Source organism: Fundulus heteroclitus, chromosome 7, assembly GCF_011125445.2.
Source record: "Fundulus heteroclitus isolate FHET01 chromosome 7, MU-UCD_Fhet_4.1, whole genome shotgun sequence".
Lineage (NCBI taxonomy): Eukaryota > Metazoa > Chordata > Actinopteri > Cyprinodontiformes > Fundulidae > Fundulus > Fundulus heteroclitus.
Genome location: NC_046367.1, coordinates 35,487,317 through 35,510,921, shown reverse-complemented (window position 1 = coordinate 35,510,921; position 23,605 = coordinate 35,487,317). Strand labels below are relative to the sequence as shown.

General features: G+C 39.3%; 1 pseudogene; it reads left to right on the top strand.

Moving 5' to 3' along the window:
• Positions 1 to 12,998: 12,998 nt before the first annotated feature.
• Positions 12,999 to 21,306, top strand: LOC118563558 (annotated as a pseudogene).
• Positions 21,307 to 23,605: the final 2,299 nt, after the last annotated feature.

Here is a 23,605-nt window from a genome sequence, read left to right as displayed (position 1 = left end):
GGCCTCAGACTTAATAGCCTTGACAGAAGATAACCTCAAATTTAAGGATTTCCTTGGTGTTCCATGCACAGGAAGGCAGGGGCTGGGAATAACCTCACCCTCAAATTTAGGGGAAAGCCAACCCAATGAAAAGAACCATGGTACAGGCAGTAGAAAGGAACCTAGAGGCAGAGCAGATAAAGGCAAAAGTTGTAGAGCTAGGATTTTAGGGGGCATGGACAAGATGGGAACTTCCGAAGAGGATGCTTATATTAGCTGAATTTTGGAGACTTGAGCCTTTCCAGATCTCCTTCCTGGTCAGGGCTGTTCCTTCAAATGCATGTGAATCTCCATAGATGGGGGGGTTAGAAATGATCAAACATGTAAGCTCTGTGGGCACAATTCAATTCAATTTTATTTATAAAGCGCCAATTCATGAAACATGTCATCTTGAGGCACTTTACAAAGTCAAAATCAATCAGATTATACAGATTGGTCAAAAATTTCCTATATAAGGGAACCAGTTAATTGCTTCAAAGTCCCGACAAGCAGCATTCACTCCTGGAGAAGCGTAGAGCTACAGGGAGAGTCGTCTGCATGAAAATGAAAGGAGTAGAAGTAAGAAGTGGTCTAAAAACTATTTACTCTACTAAACTATAAATAACCAAAATTTATACTTAAGCAAGGTAGTTACCAGACCCTCAGCAGACAATCCAACGACAGGTGAAAAGAAACTGGCAGGTTGAATAGGGAAGAAAAATGAGGAAATGGCAGGTGAGAGTAATCAGCACAGGTGATAGGTATGAAAGTGATGAGCCGAGGGAGAGGAAGAGCATTGAGGTGGCAAAAGACAGAGAGGAAACACGGGACCTGACAAGAATACAGAACCTGGCAAAAAAAAATACAGGCTGGCAAAAAAATAAAGAACAAACAAAAACAAGAATAAACAGAATTACAGAGAGTAGAAACTAACGACAGAAACAGGACAGAAGGAAAATCTACAGACTAATAACAATATTAATTTGAAACACTGACAGAAGCATGATCCCCGAAGCTAAACTAAATTAATCAAACATCTGGGGATTGTGACAGAAATCTCTTATACTAAAAAAAAAAAAAAAAAACTCTTGGTTGGTCATAGGTAATAACAACTCAGTTAGATTAACAGTTAACATTTTTAGATTTTGCATTTAAATACTGCTTATGCATATGTATACAAGTACTATGTTGCTTTGTAGAATTGCATGCTTAGAGTGTAGCTGAAGAGAAGTGAGCCTGAGGCGTATAAGAGAAAAAAATCACTGAACCCTGCTCTTTGCACTCATGTGCAAAGCATGGCAATTCCTCAGTCCACTGCACAAGCTTCACATATTTCCTCTTCCCTTCAGGCACTGTGTTCTTATATATACAAAAAAAAAATGTTCGCATATGGTCTCTCAGAAGATAGTACAACCCTAATAATGAGAGCTCTCATTAGGCAGCGGAACCTCTGACTTTCATCTGCTATTATAACATGGTAGCAGAATTTGTGCTCACAGAGGCTGAACTAAGCTACTGAACCACACCATGTCCAATCTCAGCATTAATGCAGGCTGATATGTTACCTTGCAAGCCACACCATTTCATTTCAGCATTTTAATAAAGATGAAAGTCGCATTATAACTTAAGCGTTCTGAATTTTCAATGAAGTAGCAACTGAACTGAATGCCTTTTGATTCCCAACTGTGGAATAACATCAGAAGCCTGAAACGTAATCACAAACGCATGGACATGCAGACTTTGAGTTCATGTAAGAATATTTGTGGTTTGTGTGATAATTCAGTCTGTGTTTAGGTAAGCATGGTAGACGATGTATCTTGATATACATTTTTCAGGCATTTGTTTTATGTCAACATTGTCATCAAATATCTACTTGAAACTTTGGTAATGGATGTATTGAATATATAAGAATCTGTTCTATCAAAATTCATTTCTGAAGGACAAATCATTACACCTATAAAATCAAAGGGCTTCTTTTTTTTACAATTTTAAAGACACAAAGATCATTACGATTCTTCAATTTGTAATAATAGTTACACCAAATCCTGGATTATATTTATGATTAATCCCGATTAAAGTCGATTTAATTTTTTTTCTTTTTTTGCTGATTCAACTTGGTTAAAAGAGGTCCAAACACATTAAAAACACTAATCCTATGATCTAGAAGAATTCATCTAAATAAGAAATGAAGCTTGAAAATATTGATTAAACTGAGCAGAAAATAACAAATCTTTCTGCTAAATTTATTTTGTGTCTCTGCAGTTCAAAAAAAAGGGCTAAAGGCCTAACTTTGACTCTTAATGTCTGAAGGTAAATTAAGGGGAGCAAGTTTGAGTGAAAGAAAAAGAGAGTATTTCAGTCAAGGAGCCATCATTAGGTCCTTTAGCTTTAGAAACCAGACCCACCCTGTAAGAAAGGACCTATATTGGTCAGACAGCTGTTCATTCTTTGGAAACCAACTTGTGCTTCTGCTTAGGTAGTTGCAAGGTCTTGGTCTTGTCTTACAATTTATAACATACTATTGTTTGTTCCTATCTCATTTTGGACAGGCAGGGCTTTGGATTTTGTAGATAATAACTGTTTTTGTAAAACTAAGAATCCCCCCAATTTCCAGTTATTGTATTGGTTTTCACAAAAAGGTCTCAAAAATCAAAACTATTATAAATCATCATTTCACAATTAGTCCAAGTTTTACAAGACATTAGGATGCTGACTCGTGTCTAAATGTAAAGTAACATCATGCCAGAAAATATCTTTTGGTGTATTAACAAACTGAATATAGATTTCAGAACTCTCAAACCATTTGAAAAAAAAAAAAACTCTAAGTGCACAGTTTAAGATTGACCAAACAGAGCTTTTTACATTTTAAAGTGTAGATGATCAAAGCTTTCAATACAGTTTTAAAGGAGGCATGTTGTGTTTTTTGTAGATCTAGAGAAAACATATGACGGTGCAGAGAAAGCAGCTGGTGTAATGTTTGAAGAAGTCTGGAGTAATAGAGAGAAATGTTAGATTGGTGCAGGTCATCAAAGGGACAGATCACATTGGATGTTTTGGAGATAAACCCAGAGAAGCCAGACTGAGATAGTTTAGTCATGTGGAGGAGGGATAGTGAGCAGTAGAAGGATGCTCAGGCCGGAGGCCCAAGCAGGGGGCCGAGAGAAAGACCAAAGAAGAGACTTATGAATGGAGTGAAAGAAACATTCAAGGTAGTTGGTGGGAAAGAAGAGGATGGAAAACTCAAAAGAGGCATATAATGATCAAAGATCCAAGATTTCAGAAAAAATTAGCCCTGTAGGCTACAAACTTTAGTAAACAAACACCCAGCCCTGCCCACTTCTCTCTCTCTCTCTCTCAATGCCGGTCACACCTGTACAGAAGCATGCTCTGGGCAAAAAGTGATATCAATTTAAAAACAAAGAAAGAGACAGTGACATATTCATCCAGTCATCTTGTACTACACCATAAAGCATATGTTAAATATGCAGACAATTATTATAAATTACACAGAATGTTTTGATTCTGTTCACTCTTTCTGTACAATTACAGGCATCGGCTTATAATTGGTGCCAAACGTGCTTCACCCATAGCTAAAATACTGCACACGTTGGAACTATACAAGGTAGCTTAAACTACACTCTGGGCTTTTGTACTTGATTTTTTTTTTTTTTTGACAGTGTTTACAGCTTTGTTTCTCCGTTTCTCAGCATGAATCTGTTTTTAAACAAGAAAACATGGTTTACACGTACAGCTAAAAATAAATTGACGTGAATGTGGCACTACTGGGAAATGAACTATTCCCCCAGGACTTATAGCACAAAGCAGGTACATATCAAACAGAGTTGCCTCTGCAACAAGAACAACAACCTTCTGTGGTTTTTAAGTTCTAAATGGATAATTTTATTCATTTACAACAGTGAGCATACACATTTTTCTCTGTCTCACTCACTATCTATTCTATATCAATGGCATATAACTATACAAAAAACACTGGGAAAGTGTGCACACTCATATTAGGTTACCAGCATTCAGGTGTTATAAGGAATGCCAACCAACCAGCCAACTGACTCCAACAACTCTAACCCCTTTTAGAAGGAAATAATATAAACCCCATTTAAAAATGGACAAGTACAATATATAAATTAGATTTTTAGCTTGAAGTGATACACATTTTAGGTGTTACATTATGTTGGAAAAAACTGATCTGATTAATGTATTTTTTCTGCTTGATTGCTGTTTTGTAGGTATTTAAAACAGACCCATAACCTAAGAAGGTATGAAGTTATTACTTCCTAAAGCTACTATGTTATGCATTTATCCAGTTAATAAGATGTAAAAAAAAAAAAGAACTTATGTTAGTAGACCCAATCTGTCCACTTCTTTGAAAAGTTTCGGGACGCACTCCTGCATTTGGATTTCCCTGAGACTTTTGTTTTATTAACACAACTGTAGTGTTTCAAACTCTGGATTAGGAAAAAAAATAACCATTTAACATTTCTCAAAATGTGACTATGACAATCTGTACTAATTGGCTGAAAGCTGTGGTCTTTGAATTTGCATGGGTCAGATATGACCCATGCAAATCGATCTGGACAAGTCTGACGATCTGTTGATGGTGTTATTGCTAAGTATTATTGATAGAGTCCTCTGCAAATGTTTTTTTTTTTTTTTTTTTTTTTGTTCCTGGATGAATATGGAAATAGTTCTGTACAAGTGTAATGCTTTTCATCACAGTCTTTACCCTTTTCACAGCTGGAGCATATTTTCTTGCGAAACGATAAAAAATACTTTGAATTTGAGTCAAAGGTCTAATCCTCATGAACCGCAAAATTCGCATTTCACCATTTTTATTGTGTGTAGAGCTCAGCACTGAGGTCTTCCAAGGAAACAGATTCCTTGCAAGTAAATCCAAGTAAAAAATCCTGTTGAGTTTAAGCGAAACAAGGTGTGTGTAATACAGAGAATGTTTTAGATAAAAAGGTAATTCCAGGGAAAAGGTGGAACAGCCACATATCTGATGAGAGTGAAGAAAAAAACACTTCAATATAAGGCTTTGTGTGCACAGACCTTAGTGACTTAATTCACTGGAGTATCCTTCAGTACATTTCCTCATTAGATTGTAAAAGTTCAATTGAAATTTTACACTCAATCAAACTCTCTGCTGTTTGCTCAAGAAAAAAGGGACAAATATTAGTCTGCTGTCTGGGGACTCCACAATCCAACTCTTTCAAAGGTGGAACATATAGAAAAACAAGAAATACAATATTTTACAGCCTTTATGCAAATTTGACATTTCCCCTGCTGGTTCCAGAGAGCCATGTTTTCTGTTGACCACAGATACCTGACTGAGTTAGTGCTGAGGTAGCAGCAGCCTGTGTTGCATTCACTCTTCATCATTTATCGTCACATTAATACAAGTCAAATAAAAAAAAATTACAGTGATGCAAGTCTTAAAGTTGAGTTGCACCAAATCCGAGCGTGTTGAGCATAAATGCATATCTTTTGGCTGCAGCTTGGGAATGCAATTGTATTACTTGAGATGTATTTTATTTCACCAGGTAATATTGAGGGGGGCATTAAGAGGCAGTTCTGACCTTTAACACAAAATAGCAATTTCATCAAGTTGTAATTGGTTTTCTAAATAACACATTTTCTTTCAAACATTGCTGCGATATTTTGTGCAAAATGGTAGAATGAATAATATTTACAACATTTGATCTATATAGTAGCGTGACTTGAGCATAATGTATTTTTTTTTATCTCTTCAAATATTCCCCTTCTATCACGTAAACATCATAGTGCAAACACTTCACTAACTCCAGGCTTTCATAATCAGCAGAACATATCTAAATCATAATTAAAGCCAGAATATCTCTGTTATGGTAATAGCTTTACCCAAACCTGAGTGCTCTTGGTTGACCCGTAACCACAAAACACCCTCAAGCAAATCATGCATTTCAAAAAAATTATCAAAGACAGAAAAATACAGCAAAGCTTGTGAGCAAAAGGGTTATGTTAATTAGCCTGACTCCAGGATTTAAAGGTAAACATGTGTATTGTTACTATAGCAATGAAAATTCATGTGAATATCATGATTTTTACTAAATTTTTGACGAGAACATGGGTGAACCGAGAAGAATAACAAGTTGAATCAGAGGTCAGGTTTAATATAACCAGCAAGAAGAACAGACATGCTGTTGAATGACAACTGGTAGTGATATTTTAACATTTCTGGGCTAAAAGTTACTCAGTTCTCTTTTTGTGGATATAGACGCCATCACTGTCTTGGTTAAATTATCTGTTAGCCTGGATAAGGCATTATTTCTGCACTTTACGTAAGATTTGAACTATTGTCAGAATAAAATAATGTTTGCATCCACCTTTGATTTCAGAACAAATTATTATGCTTTGGGTCATCACTGGCTAATGATGTTCTGATTAGTAAACAAAGTGTATATTTCATAATTTTTGGTCAAGACGAGCGGGCAACAAAAACACACGGCAATTATTTGCACATATCTAAAATCCAGTTTTCCTTTTACCGATATAGTCCATAAAAAGACTATTGGGTGAAGTTATTTTCATCTAAAATCACTTATCTGATATTGAGCAGAAGAGAAAGTTGAAAAGTCTAAAGATTGCACTGCAGCCTCTTAGAAAAAAATTAAATATGGTCCTCCAAAAGCTATCCACTTTAAAAAGAAAGCTTTTGTTTTTTACTTGAGATCTTAAGGTTTTATCTAGTCAAAGGAGGTAATTGGGGAGAGTTAAGCAATAAGTCCATGGCTAAAGAAGAATTTACAAAGGACTGTGCTTTAATGATTAGGAACTATTAAACTGTAGTGTTATATTGATGGCATAAACTTTATTGTATCAGTATAAGCTTATGTAGTGTTTTAAGGTAGTTACTCGGTTCAAAAACCAGATTTATTCACTCCCAATGTACAAAATGCACTTAACCTTCTTTTTACCCTGGCGGTGTATTAAATCAGAATGAACTTTTCCTGTTTTTGGTCAGTTACCAACTTATTTATATTCTCAAGAATAAAATCCAGGACCTTTTTAAAGAGTAGTACTTGGGTAAAAAAAATTATAATTTGGTATACTTCCACAAATTTCTTTCAACAGTTTTATGAAATTGCGACATTATCTTTCTGACAGAACTATTTTAACTTTTCTTAGTCAGGTTTGTAGGCACATGCAAACTTTTTTCAGATCTGCCCTCATTATTTATGAGAGTGAGAAGAGTGTCTGGTTTGGCCTCTCCAGAACGTTGACAGCAACATGCCTGGAGTCATTGTCAATTTCTATGATCAATTTGTGCCCAAGTTGTACCTTACTGGCATGTGTTTTCTGACGTTGCCTTATTATTTCCACATAATTCCCTTAGTTTTGTGTCACACAAGGAAGCTGTGCATTTGAATTGTGGCTTTACATACATCCACAATTAACTCAGATTTTTTTGTATTAACTGATCAGACATTTACAAACCTATACGATCATCACCTGAGCTTTTCCATATAGTTTTCGGGCATAGCTTTCTTAGTGGATGTAAACTTATGAATTCAAAGATGAATAAAACATGTCTGGTTCTATGTCACCCAGTGAGAAAAAGAGAATAGTTGTCTTTTAATACAATGTATGTAAACATGTGTGTATCTTATTTTGCAGGTCTGTACTAAGGTGTAAGGCTCACACTTATGAGACCTACTGATGCATGAGCGCCGCTAGAGCTGTAGTATCCTGCACTCTAGCAGAAAGTTGAAAAATAAATCTCCATGGATCTGACATGATAGTCGAGGTCTCATCTCAAGGGGAATTTGGAGACCAGGTAAAGTTAAACCCACTGTTGTACCCTTGGACTCTTTAAAATATGCTATACAGTTGCTTAGTTAGTAAGAAATTGTGTGGCAGTTGAAATATAACATCACATTCTGCAGGGAAGCGATGGTAGAAATGTGTGTACAATTAATGGCACCAGCACACACACGGTATCCTCATTAATCCTCTAATCTCTTTAAAAACACCAATCTACAGGCAGACTCAGCCTTTATGAAGGGCTTGCTGCAATGCTGCAGTAAAACTCCAACACCAAACGCACAGCTGATTTATTCGGTTGGTGTAACATACCACCACAAAGCAACAGCATGTCTGCCTGGGGCTTAACACGTTCATTGCATCTTGTCTTACACGTCAGAGATGCTTCAACATGTTCAAATATGAATTCAAATGTGTTTTGTTGGCATAGAAAGAGAACTCTGGACCAAAGAACTTGCCCTTGTGGCGTCTCTCAATCTCTCCACCACATTCTTTATTCTGATAAGAGTGCAAAAATATTTTAAACAAGCATGGGTAATCTTCTATGCCATCTGTGGCCTTTCTGTCTCATATAACAGCTGTGTTCCACTTATTCAGTTCAATTCAATTTCATTTATATAGCACCAATTCACAACACATGTTATCTCAAGGCACTTTACCTTGTCAAACTCAATCAAATCATAGAGACAGATTGGTCAAGAAGTTTCCTATCTAAGGAAACCCATCAGATTGCATCGAGTCTTGAGAAGTAGCATTCACTCCTCCTGAAAGAGCGTGGAGCCACAGTGGACAGGCGTCTGCATTGTTGATGACTTTGCAACAATCCCTCATACTGAGCATGCATGAAGCAACAGTGGAGACGAGAACTCCCCTTTACCAGGAATAAACCAGGCTCTGTGTGAACGGCAATCTGGAATGACCAACTGGGGGTTTGAGAAGACAAAGAGTTAATCCCTCTATTTCGTGTTGGTTTCGGTTTGAGACTCTGAAGCACACAGCAAATGCATATGCCAAAGAGAGGTTTGAACTGAATGAATGAATTGTTCTTCCAGGTTCACAAGAGAAATCTAGAATGGCCCTGGGGAGAGATAAATTATCATAAAATGCAGGATATGGCTAATCTATGATGAACATTATGAATGAGATGGTTGGCTTTCTGTTGGTGTTATGGTGGAGTTCCAAGGGGGAAAGGTGAGTATATCCACAGAGGCTGAGATTGGCAGGCACTGGTGAGAGGTTATTTCTGGTGTTTCCTTCCAGAATTTCTTCCAGAGGTGATGGAGTGCTGGGGATCAACAGGGTGGCGAGTAATGCTGGCCTGTTGTTGTGGGGTCTTGACTCCAAGAACCAGGGTAGCAGCCAAGGGACCAGTGAGGTGATTCCTGGAGGGAGATTCGAGGTGGGTTCTCCAACAAACTCTGAGAGGGAAGATGCAGTGCACTGAAATCAAGGAAAAGTGTGTAAAGTGGAAAACTTGTTTCCTGAAAGGAGGGCAACAAAGAAGTAAAAAAAGGAATGCCAAGGTACACAGGAACTAAGACATATTATTACCGCTCGTGATCAAAAAGATTTGGCATCTGTATTGGAGAACCCGCTCCTCTTTAAGCTCTACCTGATTGGCCCTATCTGGCACCAGGTGTGACGACGCACCTGCTGGTGCACCTAGACAGCCTTGCAGTGCAAGGCTTTACGCCGGTGAACGATGCTTTAACAAATCATAGTTCCTTGTCAGAGCAGCTTGAATGGGAATCAGATTGTATTTTGTCTCTTTTGTACTTTCTGATTCTTTGCAACGCGTCACCACACTGAAGAGAGTTTGATTGTGTGCTCAATATTTTCTGATTAGTTTGAGCTCTAGTTTTATGCACTCTGCACATATTTAATTTATGATTCCTGTCTGTTTCTGCCTGAAACGCTCCTGTTTGCAGTCTCATGACGTCTTTCCTTGCTCCCTGTGCTGCACCTGCAATCAATATTGGAGTGGTTACACCAGTGGCGTCTCCGATTACTGGGTGACGCTGCACCTGGGAGGATCACTATATATTCCTGGCTCTCCCAGTGTGTAACTGCCAGATTCTTGAAAGCCATCACGTGAGTAGCCCATCCTGCGTTTCTTGTTTTGACCTCTTGACCTGTCTCGTTCCGGTTTTATCCTGCCTGCCTTGCCCTTATCGGATTCTCCAGTTAGCTTCTGCGTTCTGGACATCGATCTCCTGCCTTCCCTCTAGACCAAGCCTGCCTGTCTCTGCCCTTGTCTGGATTCACCTGCCTCTGGTTAACGACCCAAGCCTGGACCTCAGACCTATCTCTTGTCCCTCCCCCAGTTGGGAAACCTCTTCTCACTTTGTGCCTCTCATTATCGATTATCTTGCCTGAATTCTGGACTCACGTCTTGTGTAGCCCTGCTGGACACCTATGCCTTGTAGACAGTTTCCCTGTGCATGACCACCAAACAGACAACAACCACCGCACTTGCCTTAGCCCTGCCAAGCCATGCAGTGATTTAGATTTGTCAGTCAGTGATCCAAATTGTTCAGACGGAGCCATTGGAATCAATCTTCAGAGCCAGTCTTAACCTCCCGGCATCTTAGAAAGGTTAGTGGCTTTGATACAGTGCACTATCACCATCACTGAGTTGTTCCCGGCCACTAAACCTGCTCTTCTCCCCACAGTGATTCCAGTTGAAGTGCCAGCCAGTTCCTTTTCCGGCAACACCAGTTTATTGACAAATCATTTAAAATGTTAATTCTCTGTGTCGGCTGAACTTCTGGGTCTCCAGATTCTGGGTATTCATTACACAATTCAATCATGTTAAAATTGGATTATAAATGCTATCAGCACCTGCTCACAGTTCTTCTTCAACAGAAAATGCAGTATATTGGGATTGTGAAAAATACATGTAGCATTTGAACTGCAGCCCAAAACAACTTACAGCTTTCTTTGATCCGCCGCAACCAGCCAACATGTGCAATTTGGAGGCATGGCTACAGCTCTAGTGTCCCAGCTTGTGACCCTATCCCATGATGCATCAATGAGGAAATCTTACACTGCATCATCTGTAATGTAATGCACACTGTCTTTTTAATGGACAGCAAATGACGCCCCCACCCCAACACCCCCCCCCACGCCAATGTGAGAAAAAAAGTCACTATTTTGATTTAATTTTGAAAATGATGAAAAATACTTAATCCTGTATTAGTTTCACAACAGAAATGTCCCATCTTAAGTCAAAATTTAACTTAACATTAAGCAAACAAAATAGTACAATTGTTTTACATCATAACAGATGTATTCACTTGTATAAAGCCTTTTCATGTATTCCTTCAGTATATATTGCATTGTTTTAAAGATGCTGAATATATGTACTTTAGACCACTATCAAAAGTGTAAAAGCAAGAAAATTCAATTAGGACAAAGATTAACATAAAAATTAAGAACCCCTTAGTCAGCAGATTGTTGGATATTGCAGAGTTTAAAAAAATCCAATAACATCAAGTACTTTGCATGTAATCTTCATTGGGTTAAAACCTTTGTTCATGCACTATTAATTGCTTCAATTGGTTGCAGGGTGCTTGGAAAATGCTTTAATGTAAAAAAAAAAGAAAGAAAAAAACATTATTTGCGTACACACACATTAACAACAAATCTCATAGCTACAATTTTGCTGATAATGTTTATGCTCCTGAGGAGATAAATACATTGGATTTTAAAGACCTCTTTATGGATTTAATGAACGTTTTATCCACCAGAGAAAAGCTATAGGTCTTTAAAAATGTGTTTGTCTATTAGTGTAATTATTCGGTCAGCATAAAATTTGCATTTCTTTCAAAAACTGAAAGATTTTTTTAAACAAAGATTAAACAGTCACACATTAAGAGGTTATAAAATATCTTGACTTTTTCATGTGGTTTTTATTTTTCATATATCCTCACACATGGTTACCTTTATTTCCCCTGACAGAATCAACAACTAGAATGCAGAAATTATTGTCATTCTATCAACGTCTGAATGAAGAGTTTCATTTTGTTTTTCCCCCCACAGCTTTCTGCCAACACAAGTCTATCAGCTCACCCAGGTGTGTGCTTCTTAGCTAATTACTCTGCTCTTCTGGAAAATGTAGGCTTATGCCATGCCAAAAGCTCAGCAGTTAGCATCTTTTAGATGTTAAAACCAACAATGAAGCTTTAATTTGTTTTGTTCCAAAGATGACTTGACGGGTACCTTTGATTGGATCTCTAACTTAACATTTATCATTCGTGAGATGGTTGCAGAAGACCAAATAGCCTGAAGAAATGTTTTGTTGCAACAAAGAAAGCAAGAGTGATACATCCTGGGAGTAGATTCTGTTTTCTTTTTTTCTTCCTTAGATAAGCTATTACTGATATACAGCTCAGAAAGGTTTCCACTTTTCAAAACGTACAGTGGACTCAATTTAAGACATGTTTCTCTAAACATTGTACCACAAAAAAATATTAACCCCCTTACAGATTTCTTTCTTTTTCCTTTTCTGTTTCACTTTTAGATCATCAAACACATTTTATTACCACACAGTTACCCCGAGTAAATACAAAATTAAGTTCCGAATAAAGATTTTATTTCTGAAAAAGCTATACAACGCAACCTGGCCCCATGCAAAAACATTGTTTCCCCCTGAACCCTAATAACTCTCTTGTTATGCCACCCTTGAGCACCTGTGATACCTGTCAATGACTCTTATGTTACTGTGGAGGGACTTTGGCCCTGTATTCTGTGCAGAATTGTTTAATTAAACAGCGTTGGAGGGTTTATGAGCACTTAGGGCCTGTTTAAAGTAATTACAAAGCATCTCAATCTGATTTTAAATCCAGACTTTGACTGCACTAATCCAAGAGCTTTTTTGAGGCATTAATAGGTGGTCTTACTGGTCTGCTTTAGATCATTGTTTGGCTGATCTGGAAGAATTGGGTGTGACCAAAAAGTCTTTTGTTTTTTTCTATACTGTGGGTGTGTGTGCCCACTGTAATGGGCATATTATTTAAACATCTGACATAATCTGGGATATTGCTGATAATAACCTGTTCGTTGTGACAATGTTGCCAAGCAACAGGTGTGGCCAGAGTCATGAAACATTGGTCTTTCTGTGTACAATTTGTAACAATAAAACCTGCCTTGCTGTAATAGCCATGAACTTGTTGGTGATCAACTATCCCAAGACTGTTGCAGCCATGGCTCGTGGGAGATTTAAATTACTGCTTTTTTAAAGCAACTTTTCTTAGCTCCTGTAACAGTTAGCTGTGCTGCAGCATTAAGCTTTTGAACTCTATTTTTGGATTTGCCGTGTGTCACATGTTTTTTCCACCTTGCTTATAAACATTATGAAGCTGTTTTGTGTACAACTTTTTTATTTTCTGTTTTTGTAACAATTGTATTTGGAGACTGCATGCGGAGCTACACATCCAATGTTTACACAAGACATCAGCCGTTGGCTCCGCTATGCTGCCTCCAATCATGGGACCTGATGCTCCCCTAATGCTGAGGAAGAAGAAATGCAGCTCCCATGTTGGCATCGGATGTTGCAACTGGACGAGGAAAAGGTTGGAAATGTGAGATCCCTTCCCAACTAGGTAGATGAGCTAGTGGCACTAACCTGGCTATATACCTAAACTCCAGATACTCACATAAACATGTAGGGTTTTCATTTACTCCGTAATGACAGAACTAGCAGGGGCGGGGTATCGGTCTGATTTATGGTGCAACTCTAAGCATTTAACTATCAAACAGACACTATGCAGTATAAAGCTAGCTGATAGCATGAGGCTACATTACAATCCGTAGGAGTTCACAGATATTATGGTAATATTATTGAATCTTTCCCCCTTTGCCATTGATGCAACAGCAGCCTGTGATTTTTTAAAACACTGTCACCAGCAGACTCCAAACACAGCATCTACAAGCCGTTTTGCTGATCTCCTGAGAGACTCGACTTCTTCTATGCGAAAAACCAATGGGCACACAGCTCATCACCTCTCCCTCCACTACGGTGCTCTAATCATACCTGGTTCATCTTCAGCCAGTGTATTAACCCCTTGCACACAGAAAACCAGCTGTGAGATGCACAGTAAAGGTATGGTCTGAGGAGGCTGAAGACGCTATGAGGGATTGTTTCTGCGCTCCGCATGGAGAGGACATTGACAGGATCACAAAATATATCACAGACTATGTTGATTTCTGTGTGGACAACACTCTGCCTCTCAGGAAGGTATGCTAGCTCAACTCTCAAATAGAGGTTCTCCTCCAGAAGAAGGAAAGGGCCTGTGGATCAGGAAAACAAGGAGGAGCTTAGAGCTATGTCAAAGGAACTCAGAAAGACGATCAGGAATGGAAAACATATCTACACAAAGAAGATAGAAGACCAGTTGCAGCAAAGCAATATCAATGGGGTTTGGAAAAGCCTGAAAAAAATTTCAGCAAAAAAAGCCCTCCAAGGCTGTAGGACAGGGGTCTTCAACTCCAGTCTTCGAGGAGTGGTGTCCTCAAACTTTTAGATGGGTCCCTGGTCCAACACACCCAAAATCAAATGGTTGAATTACCTCCTCGGTAGCAGTTAAGTTCTCCAGAGTCCTACTAACAACCTGATTATTTGACTCACTTGTGTTAAAGCAGAGATATCTAAAGATTGCAGGACACTGGCCCTTGAGGACTTATGCTGAAGATCCCTGCTGTAGGAGATTTAGGATGGGTGAATGATCTGAACAGGTTTAGATGGCCTCTACTTGTATTGTGCTATATCATGTCCAGAGAACCCCAAAGCACTTTACACTACATTCAGATGACTATCCACTGTGGCTACACGCTCTTTCATGAGGAGTGATTGTTGCAAGTCAATGACTTGATGCAATCTGCCGGGTTTCCTTAGATAGAAACTTTTTAACCAATCTGTCTGTGCGATTTGATTGAATTGACTTTGTAAAGTGCCTCGAGATGCAATGTGTTGGGAATTGGCGTTATATAAATAAAGTTGCATTGGATTGAATTAAGACCACAATAAAAAATTTGTAGGTCCTCTGGAAGGGTTCTTATTTGTTGAAACCTTTCGTCTCTTCTCCAAGAGGCTTCTTTAATCTGAAGAGGTAAAGGTAAATCCAGCATTACAAGCAGTACCTTTTGGATTTTTAATGAATGGTCAGAAGTAGGCCGAAGCTTATACTTTTCGGTTATATTTTGTTTAAGTAATGGCAACTTGGTGACTTAGTTTTACATTTTATTATAATAATCGCAAAAATACTTGAAGTACATTCTATCTGGCTGTTGCTTGGAATTGTGTGACCCCTATTCAATTTTACTACACTTTTTTTTTTATTCTGGTTTGGTGCATGAAAATCTTTTTTTTTTTTTTTGTTATACCCATTTTATAGCAAGTTGTAGCCTGTTAATGTGCAATAATTGTAACTTTTTATTGTTATTTTATTATACACACTGAACATAATAATCATGTTGACAATTGATAGGTGTCTTACTCTTGACTCACTTGTTCCACCACACACTAAAATGGTATAGTGTACAATGTTTTCAGACATTTAGTCCATTGTATTATTATGCATTTTATATTTGATAACCCCGTTGTACCTCATTAATATTTTACATCAGAAAAATTACCGGCATGTTACTTTGTCTGGTAATAAGTAACTTTGATGTTGCAGTAACTGTCAATAACTGTTTTTGGGATAAGTAACTAGTAACTATAAATAGTTTCCTTTTACCCACCGCTGGTAATAGCTTTTTAGACGTGCTGAAAACTCATGCTAATTTGTTGTCAACTGTTGACTACAATCTTTTTGTTTACAAACCTGTTTTTATCTTGAACCCAAAAGTCTTTTTGACAGCAAACACTCTTAAATCAGAGGCAACCATTTTCTGAAAACCTTTTCACACCTACCCAGGAGTGGCTTGCACTCCAGCAACCTGTAGATGGAGCGCTGCTGTTTGGGTTAAAAACAGCAGCCCTCCAACTACAGGCAGCCACCAGAACTGACAAAGACTGCTTGATAGGTGTTAAAACGTTTTCAGAAAGCCTGAGCAAAAGTCCGGTTGCCTCCTATTTAAGCCTGTTTGCTGTTGCCATGACCCTGATAACTGAGAATGTGGAAAGGCAAAAGTATGTTTCCTCTTTTGGCTTTAGGTTCAAATGGAAAACTCATATTAAGGGCTCCAAAACAAGTTTTTGTGTTGATAACTAGTGCACAGCTTTTTTTTAGAATAAAAACCAACCCCAACTCTAACCTAATCCTCAAGCATGAGTACATCAACATCGTGCGCATACTCTGTGCTTTTTTTTTTTTTTTCTTTTTGGTGCATGTCTGTGGCAGAGTTACAACACAACATACACCAGGCATAGTTACTGTAGTGTTTTAGGTCATTTGCAGTGTTTTTGTGTGGATAGTTCTACAAACAGTGTAATGCTTACTAGTAATCTGTTGTAAATGAAAAACAAAAAGATTGTTAGAACAGACTGTTCTCATTGGGACAAGGTTTTAGTGTACATTGGTAGCCATCTTCCCATTCCCCACAACAAACTGTTCAAGTCTGAACTCCATCAGAAACACAGCTAAAGGACAGGCAAGTAAATAGGCATTTTCTTGCTCTGAATTGAGTTTTGCACACCTTTGAGTTGTTAAACATTAATGTGCGCTATCAAAACTTCTCTTAAGGTTTGTGTCTCAAATTGAAAAGCAGCAGATGACAAAAAAAACCCACTGACAGCGAAGACATCCAACAGATGGAGCTCTTGTGTATTAAAACGATCAGTATTTTCTCTGAGAGGACATCAATTGTCCAGTTTCACAAGCTTTTTTTTTAACACCCTAAGCAAACCGCAATTAAATGCTTCTTGACAAATGCTTATAAAGCTGCGTTGGATAAAACAAAAAGCCCCCCCTTTTATTTATGGGGCCCTAAAGTACAAAGAGCCCCTGCTAATGTTTTTGCAGAAAATGTGGCATTATTCATAATGTCAAAAATAACTTGAAGGTCAGTGGCATTTAATTGTGCTGTTTTGTTTTTAGGGCATCACACACAAAGCGAGCCTCCTGTTTAGAGGGAAATTGGCTCTGACAAACTAATACGACGCCATCTACTCCTTGAGTGGTTTTCATCCACCAGATGTGTCCGCATGCTTTTTTATTCACATTTGGTATTTAGCCGTGGCGTGGACTGTGAGCTTTCATTCCCTCCGTGAGACTGTAAATAACCCCAGCATCCTCAGGGGATGACAACATAAAACACTGCTGTTAGTGGACCACAGTGCCTGCCAGAGGCTGAGCCCAAACATGGGCGCTTCTCTTCTGCAAAACTAAAACTAATATCCTTCATATCTCTGTTTATCTCACTGGAAAACACCATGACAGACAAGCCTGCTTGAAAAGAGATATACAAAAGGAACATGGACAAAGGATTAGTTTAGCAGATTTTCCCCGACACGTTTTCCAGCACCATCTTGTGAGAGAGTTTTTTGAGCCAATGGATGGGTGGCTGATGGAGAAATGTATGGATGGATGCGTTGACAACACGTGAACAGATGGCTAGACGGACAGACATACAGATAGAAGGATGGACAAATAAAAACCCATGACTGGACAGATGGATAGAAGATAAACAAGCAGATTGCTGGAGGGATGCATGGAAGGATGGAAAGACGGAGAGATGAAAGAATGATGATACATACAGATGATAAATCCATGGACAGAAAGATGGATGGATGGATGGATGGATGGATGGATGGATGGATGGATGGATGGATGGATGGATGGATGGATGACACAACTTTTTGACAATGGATTATAAAATAAAATTTGAGAATACAAACGGTATTTCTCATCTTAACTCAATCAATGCTTCTATCATACTGTGCTTCAATCAAAATCTAAAGGAAACTTATTACTCTGATTTAAAATGTAATGTTTGACATTTTATCATTTCAATTTAACAAACACTTTCTTCAAAACATTCTCTTCGGTGACTTGTCTTTTCCAGAAGAAAATGCCCAGGAAGCGTGATGATCAGCAATCAGTTTTTGTCCCTTTATTTGTTTTTGCACCAGCATGTACTCCCGTTTCCCATGAAGGCACATTTCAGATGCCCTCCTTGACTTGACTTGGCTCGTGTGATCGGCGCGGTTGAATTCACTTTTAAATATGCCTTTTTCTCTGGAGGTCTCAGCCCCTCGCGATGTGACCTGCATGACTAATTCCCTTTAAAGGGGAATAACATGCATTAGGGCTCTCACTTTTCTTCCTTCTATTTGCATAATTTTGTTTGGCAACTTGGAAAGGGGCCATTAACGGCACCGAGACACACACTGTAAAGGTTAGGGATGGGAGGTGGATCGATACTTTTGTTTCAACATCTTCCGTTGCATTGGGCTCCGATCGGGGGTGCGTTTGCTCATTTGGATTCATGCAGGAGACTTGTGATGCTGCCATTATTTTTGTAATAAGCCGACGTCGTTGTGCTGCCTTTCTTCATCTCTGACAGACACACTTCGCCCGATCAATAGGCGTACTTTTTATTTCCTGCCGCTCGGTCTTACTTCTGCTCATTAATCTTTCAATTAGACGTTCTCTTGAGACGTTATTCGAGGTGACATTAAAGCATGTTGACCTCCTGTGGTCCAGCTGTGTGGGGTAACAACCTCTGACGGCGGCTGCATTCAGGTCAAGAAGTGAAAGCGCCACCAAAACAAGTGGATTACGCAGAAAGGGGAGGGGGAGGGTTAACAGAGGAGGCTGACCGGGAGAAGTTGTGACTGGCGCCAGTCAGGAGGAAATAATCACAATTTTATCTTCCCATGAAAAATTAATCTTCCTGTTCCTATTTTAGGCTGTTTTTTTTTTTTTTAAAAAAAGCTGCATTTCCTCTTTACCTTTGGGGCAGCATGCAAGGGTGTTTTTGTTGTTATCCCTTGTTTCTGACAGCTGTATTACCACTGATAAGTAGGACCGTGTGAGCTGATCAAGTAGTGAGACAAGCATTCAGAGCAGCAGCAGCAGCAGCAGCAGCACAGCAGCAGCGCTGTAGTCACAAGGAGCCGTGGCAGCAGAAGCAGCAGCAGCAGCAGCACTATCAGTCACAGCGCAGGCAGCAGCAGCGACAGCAGCAGCAGCAACAAACTCTCTCTCGTCTTTTTTTTTTCCCCCCCTCGCTCTTCTTTCCGGAGTTGTATCCCGCTCCGTGGACAAAAGCTGGAGAAGTAGGAGGGAAGTGATCCAGGGCTGAAAGCTGCCATCAAGAAGAAGAAAGAGGGAAAAAAAACGCAGACCTGGCTGCCCACATGCCTATCGAATTTGTTTGCAAAATCAAATTTGCAGAGGAGGATGAGAAGCAGAAAAGCAAGCAAGATGGGGATAAGGAGAGCCTGATCGAAGAGAGCTGCACTCCACCGGCCAAAGACTTGGCAGGGTTTGCCAACTCCTGCTCCCTCCATGGGATCAACCACATCTTCGTCTCTGGCCGCCTGGGGTATCCGGCAGACTCTCTGGGCTCTTGCCTTCTTGACTTCTCTGGCGCTCTTTCTGTACCAGGCGGCCAAGTGTGCAATCTCCTACCTGGAGCATCCTCATGTGACCGCTCTGAACGAGGAGGCAACCCCGGAGATGGTCTTCCCCGCGGTGACCATCTGCAACATCAACCGCTTTCGCTTCTCGGCTCTCACCGATGCCGACATCTATCATCTGGCAAACTTGACGGGTCTGCCCCCCAAGAACAGGGACGGGCACAAACCCACCGATCTGATGTACCCTGCCCCCGACATGCAGGACATCTTCAACAGGACGGGACACCAGCTGGAGGAGATGCTGATGAGCTGCAATTTTAGTGGACAAAACTGCTCAGTTGAGGACTTCTCTGTGGTGAGTGCAAAACTTTCTCAAAGTTTCTCTTTTGCTGAATGAATCAAATCTCTCTTTTTTTTTTTTTTTTTTTTACTTTTTCAGTTTTCTCAAATGAAACAACAGATAAGTGACATGAGAGTGAACAACAGGGGGGAAGACAGAATCTCTTTGCCTTTATACCCAGGTTCCAAGGAGGGGGGTGTGTTTCCCAGGATGCAGACCCGCATGCAAAATTCATGGCTTTTTGCTGGATCATTGAGCTGCATCTCTCACTAAGTTCCACGCAGCAACAGTGTTTCTCCTCCGACCAAATTCTCTTATGCTAAGGAACAAAGTCTGCTTCCAACAGATGGAAAACACTGAGCTGTCAGAGGCATTTGTGTACTTTTCATTCTCTCTCCAAAGCAAACCACACTTCAACAGCACCTCTACACGAGGTAACTGGGAGTGCATGGCAACCAAATTATCATTGAAAATAGCAGAGAGAGAGTCAGTCTCTCTCTCTCTCTCTCTCTCTCTCTCTCTCTCTCTCGCTCAGCCTGACATTGTGGAGCAAAAGCGGCTGCCTCTCTCTCCGGCTCTCAGAGCTCTTGTACCTTTCAGGAGGAGAAGGAGTAATGCTTCTTCAATGTTGTATTTCAATCCTGCCGCTGTTAGTATTAAATATTTAAAGACTGACATACATGATTTTTGCATTAGCTAGATTGACTAAAAGGAATGAAACAATTTCCATGAGAGGGAAAGTGTGTTTATGTGCGAGCGTGTGTGTGTGTGTGTGTTTGAAAGTGAGGAAAGGACGAGAGGGGATCAGGTGAAAGAAGAGCAGTTTGTGCCTGTTGTCTGTGGGCTGTTTATTTAAGGCATTGTCCTTACAGGAGATGGATTTCCCCCCGTTTTCCCCGCAGGAATATTCAATTGATTTAGTGATGATAAACTGCACGTGTCAAGGCTTAATAGGATATGTTGAACATTGACGCGGTTGCGAAGATTTGTTATCATCCCTAAGATGATGCACAATCATGTGCAAGGTTAACCCAGTAAAACTAAATTCTGCTGATTCTTTTTTTTTTTTTCTTATTTATCCCTGCGACACTGGCATATTTATTTCTCTTTGTTTTTCAAAGCAGCCTCTCATGCTCAGATGTAAATTACCTGTGACATTAAAATGGATGCCCCTTGAAGAAATTTTCACAATTGCTCAATCAGGCAAAGGAAAATGTCAAGCTCCTCGGGGGAGCTGGAAAGTTTGATCAAATTCTATCTGAAGCAAAAGAAGACGGTAAAAGTTCCTTTTTTATGTATGTCCTGCAACGCTGTGACCCTCGCTTTTCCCCCGCGCTCCTGGTGGACGCTACTAAGCAGACATGAAAGACGTCCAGGAATCACCCGGCCTGCGTGAGCCTCCCTCGGACTTCATCGCAGATTAAGATCCCGTTGAAAGTTTGACCCAAAGACGCTGTTTTGTCTCCTGTCAGCTGTGTGATCTGCATTTTTCTGCCGCTGGCAGTTAGATCTCTTTCAGGCGACTTCACAGCTCCCTCACTTTGCATCCTGCTGGGAGAGCACAACTTGTGGAAAGGACTGGGAGCTGTGGGACCAGGCCTGAGAGTAACACATAAAAAAAAAAAAACACAACACAAAAAAGTGTGTGAACGAATCCACGAGACACACACAAACACAACCACACACAATGTTGGACCTCTTTTCCTGTTTGTGTTTGATTGTTGTCAGCAACTTCAACAGTTTGCAGCAGAGATACAACGATCAATCAGCCTCCAGATTGGAAATTATTTTCTTATTGACGGGCTCTGATTGATAATCAGCCGCATACAAAACTACAAAGAAATCAGATTTTGTTTTCCTACTCATCTCCTGTTGTTTTCTATACACACATCAACAAGCAGAACGTTCTTAGGTTTCACTAAAAATCAATTGAGGTTTGGGGCAAAGGTTGGATCTCAAAAGTCTGCACACCCGGTTTTGAACAGTAGGTTTTTGGTGGGTGTAAAATAACCCATCATCGTCCATTTCTTCTATGCTGTTCAATAATAACTGAAAAACATTAGTGAGAAGAATATAGGTAAAAACATAACACTAACCCGAGCTGCAGAAGCACCTTTTGATTTAAGTTTAGCAGCCAGTTGTCTATCAGGACCCTTCATCTTGACTCAATAATAAGTGTTGACTCTACATTGCAAGTTCTCCATCCTTGTTCACAGCTCTCTTCACATGACACCACGGGTTTTCTCTACGAGACAGCCAAAACACAACCTGTCTTTTATTATAGCCATTCTTTGTTGATCTGGATAAATGCTTTGAAAACTAAAACCCCTCTTAGTCTTTGGGTGTCAGAGCAGACACCTACCAGTTTTGAGAAGAAAAAAAAAACGGAGTCCCATTTGAACCTGTTAATGATTTCATCCATCTTCACAAAACCTCAGTTTCATCTGAGGAAAAAAAAAAAACATTGGCATGATTCTCCCACCATGTTCCCTTGCGGATGGTGGTGTTTTGTTTTTTGTTTGTTTTTTGGCAAACGCCTTTGAAATAATGGCTGAAATGCTTTTTTTGTTTGATTGGACCATAACGTTTCCTCCTACAATATTTAGGGAGATTTTAATGCTGAGCTTATGTACTGTCTGTCAGATTCATTTGGACCAATGTTAGATGCGGCGCCTACCTAAAAAAAGAATAAGAAATGCTACCTAGAAACGTTAAAAACTGAAACATGTGCTTTAATCAAAAATATTAGTGAATAACCAGATTAATGCTCCTTATTTATTTTACCATTTTCCTTGACATTTTTTAAGTTAATTTGTATGGGGATATGATGAGAAATCTTTGTACTGTTTATCATAGTTTTATTTTTAAGATCTGTAAAATATATATAATGGTCTTTTAAAAGCAAAAACCAATTAATACCAGTGACCTCCTATTGATCACATGTAGGAAACACATAAGCGAGCCTCGTACGAATAGACGGTCCATCAGGATCAGCTCCTCTTAATCTGTTTTTGTTCGATTGATCATGCAGGGAGCAGCATATGTTTTATGCTAGTAAAAAAGCTTTGTAAATCTGTGGCTCTTGGAGGGAGGAATATGAAGTGAATATAGGGTCTGTATTTTCAAACATTCTAGGTTTTTCTGAACAGATCCTCACCTCTGGCATCAACTTCCAGATTTGGACTTGTTTCACCCAGAATCATCATAGGTGAATTCATTTTTATTTTTACCCTCCTGACGTTATAATTTGGTTATTTAGTCACTTATTCGTGGCTGTTTTTAACATCAAAATTCCACTTTTTCTACACTCAGATTTCATACAATTGTTTCCGTCTAGTCCCTTTTTCAGTCCCAGCTTGAGAATATGCAAAAAGGTTCGCTATCAACTTAAAATTAATATTTTAGCAGATGTCAGTCTGTAAATGAGGAACCTCTAAAAATTACTGACAGGAAGAGACAGGGTTGAAGGACGAAAGGAAAGATGAAGGGATGCGTAAATGCATGCATGTATGGATGGATAATGTGATAGGAAATAAAGTCTGAACATATTTTTCCATGATCTATCATGTTTTTCTATGTCTACCCAACCGCAAAGAGTACTCGCTTCCTTTTTAGCCTATTCTAAAAGAAAAAAAAAGAAAAAAATTATTTATTTATAGCAGATGCTTCCACAGTGGTCAGGCTTTAAACATGCAATTTAAATGTGCAATTTAAAAACTACAAACTGTAGAGAAGCAGATACTTGGGGGTTGATAGAAGTACAGACCGCTGGATGTGAACAAACAAATGGATGCACGGTTAGATGAATGGATGTGACTTTTTGGCAATGAAATAGGAATACATCTTAAAGTACAAGTATTTCTACATGATGTATCATGTTCACCATACTTATCCAGACATGG